General features: G+C 42.3%; 1 protein-coding gene and 1 long non-coding RNA gene across 3 annotated transcripts in view; one reads left to right on the top strand and one right to left on the bottom strand.

Annotated features, from left to right (window-relative positions):
- The window catches only part of PARN (poly(A)-specific ribonuclease), a 155,372-nt gene that overhangs the window by 67,927 nt on the left and 72,685 nt on the right, over window positions 1-14,760 (bottom strand). The gene's annotated exons all lie outside the window — the stretch shown is intronic.
- Window positions 4,849-7,327, top strand: LOC111096300. Its single transcript, XR_005360899.1, has 3 exons — window positions 4,849-5,736; window positions 6,035-6,230; window positions 6,396-7,327. It is a non-coding gene; the product is annotated as an uncharacterized LOC111096300 (long non-coding RNA).

Raw genomic sequence — 14,760 nt, 5'->3', positions numbered from 1 at the left:
AGGGTCTAAAAATAAGTGATTCTCTCTTTTCCTATTGGAACACATAAATTCAAAAGCCATTAACTGTGTACAAAACCCAGTAAGACGATTAATTTTGTCTTCCATTCTGCAGGTAAGAACTAAAATTTAGTTGGGCCAGGCCTGTGCTGAGTGGACACTGGTTATCACTTCACTCATTCTCAGCGATCCTCCGAGGCCTAGGACAAAGCAGCTACAGGGAATAGGGCGTCCCTGACGTGCTACAGGTGGATGAGCAAAGTAAGATTTCAGTTTCATATTACACAGGAGGAAACCCAGGCTCAGAAAGTCTGGATAAATAATGGGCTGACATCATAAAGCTGGTGAGAACCAGGCCCCAGAAGTCGCAGTGAAGCCTCTGCTATGCCACAAAGGCCTGTCCACTCTGCCTTACTGCCTTGGATACTTTTTTTATCCACACATTTTTTTTAAGATTTTATTTATTTTAGAGAAAAAGAACACGTGCAAGTGGGGTGAGGAGCAGAGGGGGAGGGAGGGCATGGGGGGAAAGATTCTCCAGCAGACTCCCATGACCCCGAAATCACAACCTGAGCCAAAACCAAGAGTTGGACGCTCTACTGATTGAGCCACCAAGGTACTTCTTTATCCCTACATTTCCATAAAACTTGAGTTTTCCAAATGAGACTAGCAACAAGAGCAGCCGCCTAGTACATTTTATGGGTTTTTTTCCTTTCTTTTTTAAATCTTATGACTAAAATAAATGCTTCTCTTCCAGGAGCACTTAAAAAATATTTTCCACACTATAGCAAATAAAGTGTACTATTAAAAACAAAAACATCACAGCACTGTAACCTTGCTAACACACAATACAATTATGAACCACTTACTGTACACATATTCATCTTATCTGAGGTCTCTCAAATCACTACAAGGGAATCATTTGTAGGCCGTGAAGAATGGATTCTGTCATTAATCATGATAATTCCATGCTGGGTGTCCTACAAAATCCTGTATTTTTTTTTATAAATTTTTATTTATTTATGATAGTCACACACACAGAGAGAGAGAGAGGCAGAGACACAGGCAGAGGGAGAAGCAGGCTCCATGCACCAGGAGCCCGACGTGGGATTCGATCCCGGGTCTCCAGGATCGTGCCCTGGGCCAAAGGCAGGCGCCAAACCGCTGCGCCACCCAGGGATCCCCCCAAATCCTGTATTTTATATACATCTTGTGGAAGACTCAATTTATGTGGCTGTGACGGATAAAGGCAGTCCACGAAGGGCAAAACCTGTAGCTTGGCCTGAAGGCACTGTGTGGTGTGGCCTACCAAGCTGCCTACTCACCCCTCTCCTACTCCCTCCCAGCACTCCAGCATCACTGGCCTTCTCCCAATTTGTTGAACTGAACATATCAGCCTTGCTCCCTCTGGCCACTGAGCCTTTGAAAAAGGTGCCCCATCTTTCTAGAACACCCCTCACCATGGTCACAGAGCTCATTTGCAACTATTCCCTCACTTTTTACCTCAAAATTCTATTTTTCAGCGAAACCCATACTGACTGCCCTAGACTTGCTCTGTGTCCCCTGCTCTGCTCTCTCATATAGCACTTTCCACACTCTGACTCACTTAATCTCTCTCTTCCACTAGACCAAAAAACTCCATGAGAGTGGGGGCAACTGTTGCTCACCACTATATCCTTAGCACCTAGGTCAGTGCCCAGCATATATGCACTCATTCAGTACATCTCTGCATGCCTACTGTATCAGGTACAGTTCTAGGCTCCAAGGATCTTTCATGGACCTTAGATTCTATTAAGGGGAAACAGACATGGGGGGAAGGGGCGTAGACAAAATGATAAACTAGTCGCAGAGCTCTGGAGAACAATATAACAAGGAAGGGGGGAGGGATGGAAGAGTTACTTTTAAATGGAGTGAGGCAAGGCAAAGCATCATGAGGAATTTTTGAGCAAAGATTTACGGAAGGTGAGGTGAAAGTGAATCACCAAATATCTAGAAAAAGATCCAAGTGGAGGAAGGAGCCGGTGCAAAGGCCCGCAGCAGAAGTGTGCCTAGAATAAGTAGACATACGGTGGGCACTCAACAATCATGTTCTGTATAAATGAGATGGCACAAAAGAGCTAGATTAAGTCAAACTGTTTATTATCATGGCTGCCGAGGTAAACCAAAGTCTTCATCACAGAACTCTTCTGTTGGTAATAATATACCATGTGGTCCACAGAACAAATGTCTTTATAGAAGGCCCAAATTGACACTTCCCTTCAAACCCGTCATTGTGTTGGTCAGATTCTAAAACACATACATGCTCCTGACTCTCACTGTTCAGACATAAGCATTTCATACATAACTTGAACCCATGTACTTGCAGACGTTCACTTCCTTTGTAAGCCATGTCCCCAATATAAACATGCAATGGCTGTAACTCACCTCAGGTAGTGAATTCTAAGGTACGCTTCATTGCCGTTAGATCACTGGGATTGACAACCAAGCTCAAATATGTGTACAAGAACATATTTTATTGCCAATTTAATGTTTCTTCAGGGGTTTTAATAGTAAAAAGAAAAAGAAAGTACAGTCAAAATGAGTAACAGAAGAGGATTGTGTTCAAATCCCATGGGAAGTTATTATAAAGAAGCAGCAGAAAAATTATCCCTATAGCCAGTGAAAGCATGCCAGAAAGACAGGCCTGCAAAAGAGATGAAAACTGTACCTAATATTTTGAAAGGAACTGAAAGAATTTAAGAGCACGATATAATAATATATAAGGACAAAAATCACAAGAGGAAAAACCCAGAAATGAGGTGACAGTACTCAAAAGAACAGAACTCAGGAAAGAATAAGATATAAAAGAAATGCTTTCATAAATGAAGGCTAAAGCAGAATACAAAAATGAGTAAATGTAGTACATCTTAGGAGAGAGAAGATGAAAAGGAGGAAAGATTTTAAACCAAAAAGAAATGCAGAGATTAAAAATGATAGCGAAGGGGCAGCCCCGGTGGCTCAGCGGTTTAGCATCGCCTTCAGCCCAGGGCGTGATCCTGGAGACCCGAGATCGAGTCCCACATCAGGCTCCCTGCATGGAGCCTGCTTCTCCCTCTGCCTGTATCTCTGCCTCTCTCTCTCTCTCTCTCTCTCTCTCTCTTTCTGTCTCTCATGAATAAATAAACAGAATCTTTGAAAAAAAATTTTAAAAATGATAGCGAAGAAAGTGATATAGAAGACAGGTTAAAAAAAAAAAAAAAAAGACCCAAGTGGGTTTAAGTTCACACAAACAAAAACAAAAACAATGGAAGAGAACAACACTGAAAATTATATAATTCAAGACAACTTTGTTGAAGTAACCAAAGGGAAAAAAAAAAAGCCTCCATATTTACTGCACACTGAAAGAGTGCACCACACACCTGGGAAAACAGATCCCAAACAACTAGACTGAAAACATATTGTAATAAAACCAGTGGACATTAAAGTAAAAAATCTCTTGGGCATCCAGTCAAAGGGAATAAGTCATTTAGAAGAGAAGAAAAAATCAGATTGCCGTAACACTGAGAGAAACACTTCAAGCCAGAAGTAAATGGAATACCATATTTAAAATACTCAAAGAAAAAAAAATAAAAATAAAATACTCAAAGAAAGAATATTTGAACCAATGCTCTTTTACTAAAAATACGCATCTAACTAACCTGGCTTTCCAGTATAAAACCTATAGACAAACCAACATGCAAGAATTCTGTGAGCATTCTCTCCTAAAAGCCATACTAGAGAATAAGCTTCAGACAACCAGATGGAAGAAGCATCATTGTAAGTACTGAGAATGAGCATTACTTGGATATATTCACCTGTAAAACTGAGACTGAATGATGGTTAAGGTAGGGAAGCTGTGTACTCCATCAATGCAGAAACAGTACAGTTACCAAAAAGAGAAAAGGTGAAAACCAGAGAGCGCATACGAGCAGAAAAAGAGGGCTGTCTTCCTTACACTTCGCAATGGTGAGTAAGAGGGTAATTCTTCTAACTAGATGCAGGCAAGAGCAAAGGCAGGAAACAAAAGACTAGTAGCTAATTTCAATATTGCTCATGGTAGGAAACCAATAGACAATGACTAAAAAGAGGCCAGATAAAAATATGACATGGTGCTAGTGTGGCAGATTGTAAAAGGGTCATAAATCCTGCCTTCTTTTCATGCACCCCCTTTGCCATGTGGCTTTCCTGCTCTTTCCATTAAGAGTACATTTGCTTCTCCCCTTGAATCCAAAACTGTCATGTGACCTGCTTCAGCTAAAAGTGTATTACCAAACATAGTACACACAAAGGGAACTAACAGATGATAAAACAAGGAGGTGGCTAAGGAATGACACAGGAGCATTAGAATATGGTAGCCCTCAGAACAAAAACGCTGTTGCTCTAAAACACACACACACACAAAATAAAGAAAACCTAAAAACATACCAACTAAAGGAGGGAGAACAAATAAAACTGACCATAGAAAGAAAGACTGTCTCTATAAAAGACTTGTGCACATCCATACATAAGGACAGAACTGAGAAGGCTTTAAAACAGCTCTCAGATTGTACATTCCTCAAAGGAGATAGTCTAAGCTAAAAAGAAATGCAAAAAAAATATTAAACTGTCATAACGTTGGTGACTTCACTGGTTTAGTTATTCTGAGATTGCTGGGTATGTATTATGGGAAAATGCAAATGAATATGTGATATTCTATCTCTACCATTCCCGCTATCACTGAGAACCAGGATTCTTGGTATAGGAGAAAGAAGATACATATGTAAGCCAGAAAGAGGTTAAATTAAAAAACCTAAAGTTCTGATGTTGAATAAGAAATATCAGTTTGAATTCATGATGTATTTTTATCTGAGAGAGAACGAGCAACAAAGAAAAAATAAATTTTCTTAGCTCTAGTAAAGGCTCAGAAACAATGACCAACCCAGTACTGTGAGCACTCTATCACCCAGATTATGGTCTTGAAACAGTAATCAGAAAAGTAACCAGAGCTCCCTTGGAGAAGTGCTGATTCCAGGTTTGGGGCAGAAAATGTCCAAGATGAGCCTTGGAACACCTTGACATATCACAGGGCAAGTCAAAAGGACTCAGCCAACCTAAAGAGGCTCTCCCTTGCCAAGTTGGGATCACTGGATCATCAGTAAGGGTCAAAACTGCAATTGACTGTGTCACATTGAAGATATTTACAGGCCATACATCGATGAGTTCATAATGATACTAAAACAAAATGACTGACTTACTGATCACCATTGAGAATTCTAGTAAATCGACTCACTTTTTCAACAAGCAAGAGATGAAAGGAAAGAATCAAATATATATTCTGCTTTTTCTATACCAGTTGCAAGTCTGAGAATAGATTAAGTCAGAGCTTCTCTTTATAGATGCATTCCAACAAATACAGGATGAGGAATTCTAGAATTACCTATTGCTATGTAGCAATGTAGCAACCACTAATGAAATAATGGATCTAGGTTAAAGAGGAGGACAAGAGAATACATAAAACAACACAAGGGGATACAACCAGTAAAATCAGGACTGCAGGAAACTGCAGACAAATGACCCTATTTTTTTTCAACAAATGAGAGGAAGAGTCTGTGAGAAAGACTCATAGTTTAAGAGATGTAATAGACATTTCAACAACCACCATGTGTGGCCCTTACATAGATCTTGACTCAAACAGAAAAAGTCTGTTCTGAGATAATTGTGAGATAATTGGAAATTTTAACAGTAAGTGAATATTCGATGATATTAAGAATGTATTTTTTAAGAGTAATAATAATATTGTGGCTATGTTTAAAAAAAGAAAGAATCTATCTTTAAGACATACACAGTGGAATTTTTTTCCTTTTACCACTGAATATGATATGGTAACTAGAACATACTTCAAAGTAAGACAAAAAGGGAGAGAGTGGGTGTCGGTAGAGATGAGACAGGATTGGCCATGGTGGTGGTTGAAGAGGAAGGGGGTGAATATAGGAAGGATTCATTATAATATTGTTCTGTCTTTTTTGGATATCTTTAAAAGTTTTCTGCAATAAAAAGTTCACTCAAACAATCAGACCATAGGAGCCTCTGCCCTCCCTGCTTGGGCTCCTCAGAGAGTCTATAAGAATTTTCTGTGGCCAAAGACTCTCCATCGTATTGGCTTCTCCAATAACTATGCTGCAGCATGTGACCCTCTGTTTCCCAGCCTCGTTCCCCGAAGAGGTTCATTAACTAAGGTAAAAGATTTGTCAGAATGTCATTTTCGCTTTTCAGCTCTCCCTTGAGCTGTTATAACAACACACTTTGGCAAACCAAAGCATTATCCTTCCTTTTTCACATAGAAAAGGAAAATAGAGCACTTGATATGCAAGAGACTGAGTTCCTCTAATTTTTTTTTCCAGAATAATCCGGATGAGGCCTAAGCATCAACCAAGACACCTCAACCAGAATTTGGCTCCCTTAGAACATTAGCACTGGTGGCATTAGGAGTTCAAGTAATAAATGGAGACAACATATCCCTACACTCAAGCTGTTGTAGCTGTTCTCTGAGAGCACACTGGGGTTGCCAAAAAAAAAAGTTCAATGGCCTGCAGGTCCCAACCCCCATCGATCCTCCAAACATGGCAAACATCCGACGGGTGGTAAAATCTGGACAGAGTCACACATCAGTAAATGAACACATGGGACAACTGAACATTCGTGATTCACCATTCGTGAATATTTGTGAACACTAACAGAGAAATACTGTTGTTTTCCATTCGCAATTTCTGTTAAATATTACACAGGGGTTAAGTCAAAGGTAAAAGTAGTTCAGCATGTAAGGGCAAGAAAAGCCCAACACCAACATTATAAGAAGGTCTGTAGCCACAGACATCACTTAGGCAACATGAAGAAACAAAGAGAACCTGGGTGCCAGTGTGGAGGTTGGATAGAGCTAATGCACAATGCAGTTTCCTCCCACCAGAAATACATAGGAGCATTAGAGAAAGAAAACTAGCATCTTTTTTAATTTTTTCAAATGTAGAGCTAAGCTAAAAAGAAAGAAACGGAAATGCTTTGGGTGTCAAAAATCAGAGAACATCAAGCCAGGGGTGAAGAAGAGAAGCAGCAGAGGCGGTGCTGGGGGCACAAGGTCTGGGTAGCAGCCCCAACATCCAGAAGGCACACCCAGATCCAGACGTGGGTCTGGTAATGTGGGGGGCAGGCAGCCAGACCCATGGAAGGGTTGCCTTCTCCCAGGGAAGAGTGAAGCGAGAGAATGAGGTTCTTGTCTCACGGAGTCAAAGAACAAATCGCGCAAAGGAGAGTGAGTAAAGTGACAGAGTTTTATTAAGCAAGGATACAGAGAAGAAAAAAAAAGCTCTCAGGAATGAGAGTGAGAATGAAAAGGGTCCCTATAGGGTTGCCCATGTGGGCCTCCACTGACAGTCTTTTATTTAGAACTGACCAGGAAGCTTGTGGCCTTATCATTCTTGTGATGTCTAGGTTTAAGTAAGGTCTGGTGATAATATCTTTAATGGGTTACTTCTTTCTAGGGTCTGGTTATTCTTTGTTAGTCACAAGTGACTGTCATAAAAAAGACCCCGCCTCTGACACTTAGGGCAGGGTGGTCTGGTGTCTTCCCTTATCTCAGGTTTCCTTACACCTCCACATTTGGGGGATTTCTGTGAGCCTGATCCCCAAACCCCCTACTTACCTCTCCCCACCTGGGCCCTTACTCAAAGGACAATGAACCCACCAACTGGCCCAAAGAAGTGGCAACCAAGTCTATCCCTAAGGCTAGGGCTGGGAAGAGAAGAGTCCTTAAGAGAAACTGCACCAAGCCTGCTCCACAAGTGGGTGTTAAGAAATTGACCAAATTCATCATTTAAAAGACAAACATTCTCAGACTTCAGAGAAGCAAATTTCATCTGTCATTCACAAAAGATACATCTAGAGCAACTTCAGAAAGGTTGAAAGTAATAAAAGGATGGAAAAAGGTATCTGTGGTAAGTACTAGCCAAAAGAGCAAAAATTTGGTAGAAACAAGTTATTTCAGACAAAATTGAGTTCTAGGCAGAAAAAACAAATCACTAATTAGAACAACAGCATTCAAGTATCCAAAGCAAAACCCAACAGAATTACAAGGAAAAATCAACAATGTTGAAACCACCGTAGGAGTTTAAAAAAAAAGTCCCAATTATAAATTTATAGATCAAGCAAACAAAAATAATTAGTAAATAAACAAAAGATTAGAACTACATATTTAAAAAGCTGGCTTTCCTGGACAAATGGCACTCTTTACTTCCGAATTAGAAATTACACTTTCTTTCCAAAAACACACTTGGAATTTTTATAAAGACGAACCAGGTCATAAAGCAAGACTCAGCTAATATCTTAACCACACTCTCTAATATGATGTGAACAGAGCCAAGAACTCCGTGGTGAGGACTGGGGCACAAAATTAGAATCATCTTCACTTTCTGCCCCATTTCTTGAAGCACAGAGAAGTCTATCTTCCAGCTAACGTAAGATGAATATTGTACATATGTAGAGAGGTGACCGCTACAGGAAAGGCTGTACACTCACAGAGAACAAGGAGTGATTATGACACAGTAGCAAAGACAGAGCAGTTAACCACAGGAGGAAAATAAAACCTGCCTGGCCCCAGTGTCTCCTGGGAACAATGTGGGATTAAGAAGACAAAAGACTAAATCATTCAGGGGAGCCCAGAGACAATATAAATAGCTGGTTCTAACCTGTGAATTTTATTTAAATTCCCTTTTTTCTCAGCCTAGGATACATAAAACATTTCAGGAGCTGTTGTTTCCCCAAGGCAACTACCTAGTTATAAGAATTCTTTGTTTTGTTTTGTTTTTCCTTATCAGTAAGCCTCAAAGAAGAGCTGAGGCCTGAAGGCAAACCAGTATATTATCATACCCTAGGTCCATCACTGGCAGTTTAGATAATCAAGATTCATTACCAGGTACACCTTCCTGTCCAAACATGAATTATGAAAAAAGATCTTTACTCCTAGGGGCAGCTGTTCACTGCTGCTGCTAAATTGCGGCATTAAGAGGATTCGATTTATCAAGATAAGAAGCCAAAGATCAAGCTCTAACATAATCACTTTTCAAAACGCTAGCAAGCATGGCAGGGGAAAAGTTCCCTTTATTCAAATTAGAAATCTAATGAAAATCTAGAGGAAAGTCTTTAAATTTACTTAAAATACTTTACCAAAAACATTTTATCTCCACTTACATGCAATTTCCCAAACATTATTCCCTTAAAATGTCTCTGAAGCAATATTAAAACTGATTATCAACTGGTTGTAAAAATTTCTCCAAGCAGTGAACATTAGCAAAATATAGCCTTCAGCGCCATTCAGATCCTGGCCTGTGGTTCCGATCTGTATCTCTCCTCGTTCAGATCCATTAAATCTATTAGCAGATACCGTGGAGATATATGTGTGTGTGTGTATATATACATACATATCTCTCTCTCTATCTCTCTCTCTATATATATATATCATTCATTTTTTAAAAAACATTTTATTTATTTATTCATGAGAGTGAGAGACACAGAGAGAGAGGCAGAGACACAGGGAGAGGGAAAAGAAGCAGGCTCCATGCTGGGAGCCCGATGTGGACTCAGTCCCAGGACTCTAGGATCACACCCTGAGCCAAAGGCAGATACGTAACTGCTGAGCCACCCAGGCATCCTTCCTTTAAATATAGCCCAACATGGTATACGTAATGGCAAGGAAGAAAGATTCAATTTCATGACAAAGGACAAAAAGGAGAATTCAAACAATCACAGATTTTAAAAGTCTAGAATATTTTCCAGGACAAATACTGATACTCATAAGTTTTTAAAAAACCAATCCATGGGGATCTTGAAGTATTTCCCTGTTTCTACTTGTCTAAAGTTATCCAGGATATTTACAGATAGCTTCCTCACGGAATTACAGTTTGAAGACCTCTGAAGAAAACATCCAGATTAAGTTCCTATGCCACTCTTACTGCAGATGAGGAAGGAAATGCACCAATGGATCAAGGCTGTTCTCTGCCAAGAAATGAAACAGATGACGCCCCTGCACCACCACCACCACCCCCAAAAGATAAGGATGTGTCTGGAAAACGCAGGAAGCCTGGTGTGAAGTTGGCCGAGGCCTGTCAGTGTCAGTAGTTAATACTGATAACAGTCCCATCAATGCCACAGTCACAAAAGGGGCACCCCCTCCGAGACAGCAAGGCAGGTCACCCAGTCCTTCTCAGACACCCCATCTAAATGAAAGTCGGTGTGGCTGTGTCTGTGGAATAGGCTTGCAGGTCCATGAGTGAAGGAAGTGGAGTGCCGGCTGCATGATCACTGGGGCACAGGACAGTCTCACTTGCTGCACCCAGGATACTTGCTGCTTCCATGTTATACAGGTTGAGAATGGGGCACTAGGGGCTCACTTTGATTTCAACCAAATTTGCTACATGTTCTTTTCCCAACTACCTGCCAAAAGAACAAGGAGAATCCTCCACTGCTTTTACTCTTCTCACATCTCAGCCCTTTCCTTTCTCAAGGGGGCCAAGGTGCCAGTTAAAATGAGGCTGAAATGAAGATGCTGGCCAGGTAAACCACACACCCCTGGTTTTCCCAAGCCTCACCATGCAATACAAAAGCTAAGGTAGAAATCCATAATGAGAGGATTGATATGAAGAAAGACAGTATCAAGAAAAAGAAAGACAACACCATCTTTGATTAAAGTCAAATTCAAAGTACAGAATTGAAAGCACAGATGTTCAATACACAACCAAATTTAACTAATCTTGATCCTTTAGCTAGATAAGTATGATTTTTTTTTTTAGGGACGTCTGGGTGGTTCAGTGGTTGAGCATCTGCCTTTGACTCAGGACGTGATCCCAAAGTCTCGGGATCGAGTCCACATCGGGCTCCCTGAATGGAGCCTGCTTCTCCCTCTGCCTGTGTTTCTGCCTCTCTCTGTCTGTGTCTCTCATGAATAAATAAATAAAATCTTAAAAAAAGAAAAGATTTTTTTTGAAAAAATGACCAAAGTCATAATAAACTGAGGAGACAGATCAATATTCTCATCTCACCAAAGAAAGACCCTATGTCTCCATCATCTGCTTGTCTATGGTCACTGCCAGCTAGTATGCGAGCCACCTGCTAGGCTGCATCACTGCGACAGCCCAGGGCTCCTGTCAGCCAAGAGCCAGAATGTTCTCCTGAAGCTCTGCAACAGGTAGCTGTCCTTGAAAAACAAATAAAAAGTAGGCAGCCCAGAAATCCTTCTCCCTAAGGGCTCCAGGCCAAACCCCCTGGAGGAGAAAGGCAGGCAGAAAGGAACAAACAGCAGAGTCTCTGAGCCACTGCTCCTGTGGAAAACCATCGTGAGAGGCTTGAGCCCCATTTTCGTAAACCAGTCAGCACGTGCTCTTGCTTTATGTGTGCTTCTGTTTCAAGATACCTTACTTAATAGACGTTGATCCATTAATTTGAACTCGCCAACAACAGCACTGTAACTCCTGCCCGGACAAAGCGTATCTGACACCCACATATTCTCCGTAAGGCACATCACAGTCTTCTTGTTGCTCAGGAGTGCTAGACAGCATTTGGGCGCTATGCCAGCGGCGGATGCATTTCAAACAGCAACAAAAAAAAGCACAAAACTATGGAAAATGTGGCACTACATGGACTATGAAAGGGCACTTGTTTACAGCCTGGGAGCTACAACGTGAAGGCAGAGCGTCCCCTTCTTCCACCTCGACTGGGGAATTTGTGCGTCGGGAAGACTCAGATGTTCAGCTCTCTGCGCATAGCGGAGAATGACCACAGAAGCTCCGTGAGTGCTGATTTTGAGGTTACAGAAAAATGTTAACGAGTAGGTGAATGCACAAACACAGAATCTGTGCAGGATGAGGACGGACTGTACTCTTAAGACCATTCCCAACCAGCTTCCCAAACCGAGTCTGAGAATAAATCCATAGACCTACTTTACAGCCATCTTACAGACTTCTCTGTGTCCACAGAGTCCAGAATCTTCCCATTACTGATGAACCTTCTCAAGAGCTAGCCCCCATAACAGAAAGCTGCTCCGGTACCTAGTGAAGTGCACCCACCAAGAAGGCTCTGAGCCCTCACTGTAAGGGTAAGAGGTGAGTTAGAATGGTAGCCCAGCTGTCAGGAGCCAGGGGCAAGAAAAGGACAGACAACTGAAAATCACTGTGGCAACAGTTTTGGTCTTTTGTTCAAAAGGTAAAGGTAGGAGAAGATTCCAACTGGAAGTCACTTGTAGCCGTAAGCATGGCCTCACCTGAGGGCTATGTCATTCTGTGAGCTGAGCAAACAAACACCAAAGAGCTTCTGCATCCAGTCTCCACAATGCTGCAATGCATACTTTTTATAAAATCAAGTTAGCAATATTATTTTAATGTCTGATTTTCTGAAAGGGGTGACGTAGGAAAAGAAGTGAACACTGGCCAAGCAGCTCATGCCAGGTACTGTGCCGAGAATGTTACCTTTACTACCTCCATCAATTTTTTCCCAGCCCTGAACAGCATGTTTTCCCACCATCATCTAATAGCTGAAGGCTCAGAGAGGTTAAGTCAGGCACCCAAGATCACACAGCTTTACTCCAGTCTGTCATACCATCTGGGTTTCTTCCAAATGGCTAAAATAAATTGAGAGATGGCTCGGGTATTCCAACTGGTTGAGTTTTCAATTAAGCACTGAATTGCGCAGAGTATTTCTTATAAACTTAATTCATGAGCTTTCCTCTAGGTACTCAGATCTTTTCCAGGAAGAGAACAGGAGAAAAAATGTTTTCTGTCTCTGGAAACTACTCTCGTCTCTCTTCATAAATCTTCAAACCAAATCATGGAAGACTGCACACAGATCAAACACACATTGGGGGAGATAATGGTGAGGACGTGACCGCCAGCTGACCCATGAGCTGGCTCCAGGCAATCAGAGGATCCTCAAATCCTTCCCAGTCCTTCCCTGCCTACCATTCCCACAGTGGGAGCTGTTCCAAGGACACAGCCTTGAGAGAGAAAGGTGGTGTGGAGACCAGCTGGGCAGTACACACAATGGAACCCCATGAAGGCCTCTATACAAACTCTGAATGTTCTGGCCAGCAGGTGCACAGATCTACTCATCTTGCGGAGCCCTAGACAAGCCTCGTAAGGAAGTTCCCTCATTGTATCAAACCTGCTGCCTACCCACCTGGAGTGGCATGGCCCTTTCTCCTGTCTCTTCTTATCCTTTGTGAGTACAGGGGTCACTTTAGGAACCAAGTAGCACAGCACCGACAAGATGTTTTCATCCTGACTCCAACACTGTTACTCTACCCCGAGTGCAAAGGTGGCCCTGAGCAAGCACCCTTAATCAAGGCCCACCTCTCCCACCCCCGCACCCCCCACCCCCGTGTCGGGTTGATCCCACGAATGTTCCATGATGCCATTCTGGTGACACACTGCATGTGGGGTGCACTGTGAATGCCGCACACCAAATCTGCCCACGTTACTTAGCGTGAATAAGCATTTAGATGACAAGTTTAACTTGAAGAGAGAAAGGTGGATTGGCTGCCAGCACCACAGCACCATCTTCTGGTTGGCGAGCCAGAATTAAGACACGAAAAGTCCTGTCTAGAGTTAAAAAGCACTTTAACTGTTTGGTAATTAACCCAGAAGGGTGACAGACTAGAAAATTGGGTTTTCACAAAATCTGAACAATGTCAGTGGTAAGTAAACACCCTAAGAGACCGATCACAGAACATAAAAAATTCTAACCAGAGGTCCCTCACTCCTGGTTGTCATTCCACTTTCAGAAATGTTACAGCCACACCCAGCCTCTCAGCTCTCCCATCCTGCAGAACTTGCCCATGCCCTGTGAAAGAAACTCCTTATGGTGCCACCAGAATCACACCCACACCTGACGAGGCATGCAGAAGAGTCCTTCCACTGCTCTGGCACCACGTGGAAATCTGACGGAGGCAGCAATAACCAAGGCGCTCTGAGTCTGACCCTTTCCAACCACAACTCCCATGGGTAGGGAATGACAGTTGGGGAGCATCATCCTCTCTTATGGGTCCTAACAAGTTGAGGGAAAGATGGAAGAGCTAATGATGACTCGGCATCACCTGTATGTTCCCCCAGAGTATATAATACTCCCTAGTAGATGGTGTTGGTGGTGGATCTTGGGCCTGAGGTAAATGGAGCATCCTACTATAGCTGCTGCCACCGCCTGAAGAGTCCATCAGGAGACCCCATCAGTGGAGAGACTGGACAGCTACACAGAGCCTCTAAACTCTCAACTATTTCCTAGTCTCTGCTGCCAGAAGAGACTAGGAAATAGAAACCTGATTTCCAGGCCTGACTTCGTCAAGGCTATGGCCCTACCCCCTGGTCAAAAAAAGCCTTTGGGTGTCAGCTTCTTCCTTTTACTCATCAGATATGACATTTGTCCTCCCTCCATGAGGAGGCCCAAGCAAAGGGGATGGAGAGCAGAGCGAGATTTTTAAGTGTACTATCTCTTTCTTGGTGAGAAGCATGGAAATCTCTTTCTGGCCAGCGGAGATGTAAAGTAATGAGCATTCCCCCCCAGGGTCTGTCCACATGAATCCCTGGCCCCAGATTGCTCTAGAGACAGGAAACACCTGAAGATCAAGATCTTTGTCAGAGTTACCCTCACTTCCTCCCCTACTACTAAGCACCTGTTATAGTGCTCAGCCTACATGGAAGTTTCCTAAAGCATGTTAGCTCAAACCTTTGTGAC

Source organism: Canis lupus, chromosome 6, assembly GCF_011100685.1.
Source record: "Canis lupus familiaris isolate Mischka breed German Shepherd chromosome 6, alternate assembly UU_Cfam_GSD_1.0, whole genome shotgun sequence".
NCBI lineage: Eukaryota > Metazoa > Chordata > Mammalia > Carnivora > Canidae > Canis > Canis lupus.
Note: the sequence above shows the minus strand (reverse complement) of the source record. Positions and strands in the feature narration are given on the sequence as shown.